Raw genomic sequence first — 638 nt, forward strand, 5'->3', positions numbered from 1 at the left:
GTCAAGGGTTAAGATCCCCTTACCGGTCATCTTTTTAAAAAAAAAAAAAGAAGAAGAAGAAGAAATAATCTGTAGACCTTGTCTGTTAATAGATAGTGTCTATACCTATGGTTAAAAAAAAAGAAAAAAAGACTAAGAAACAAAAAGAAGTCAAAAGGAGCCAAATTAGGACCAGGAAGTGGAGGTTTAATGATTTCCTGTAGAAACTGTCACAAAATTGCCCTTGTTTGATGAGAGGAATGAGCAGGAACATTGTCCTGGTGGAGAAGGACTCTCTGGTAAGGCTTTCCTGGGCTTTTTACTGCAAGAGCTTTGGCTGCCTTTCTCAAAACACTCTCAGGATAAGCAGATGTTATCATTCTTTGGCTCTCCAGAAAGTCAACAAGCAAAATGCCTTGGTCATCCCAAAACACTGTTCTCATGACATTTGTTCTTGACTGGACCACTTCCACCTCTTGGTAGCCCTGGCTTTGATCGTGCTTTGTCTTCAGGATCATACTGGTTAGGCCATGTTTAATATCCTGTTACAATTCTTTGAAGAAATGTTTCAGGATCTTGATCCCACTTGTTAAAATTTCTGTTGAAAGCTCTGCTCTTGTCTGCAGCTGATTTGGGTGCAACAGTTTTGACACCCATTG

Source organism: Galeopterus variegatus, unplaced genomic scaffold (genome assembly GCF_000696425.1).
Source record: "Galeopterus variegatus unplaced genomic scaffold, G_variegatus-3.0.2 Scaffold443, whole genome shotgun sequence".
NCBI classification, from domain to species: domain Eukaryota; kingdom Metazoa; phylum Chordata; class Mammalia; order Dermoptera; family Cynocephalidae; genus Galeopterus; species Galeopterus variegatus.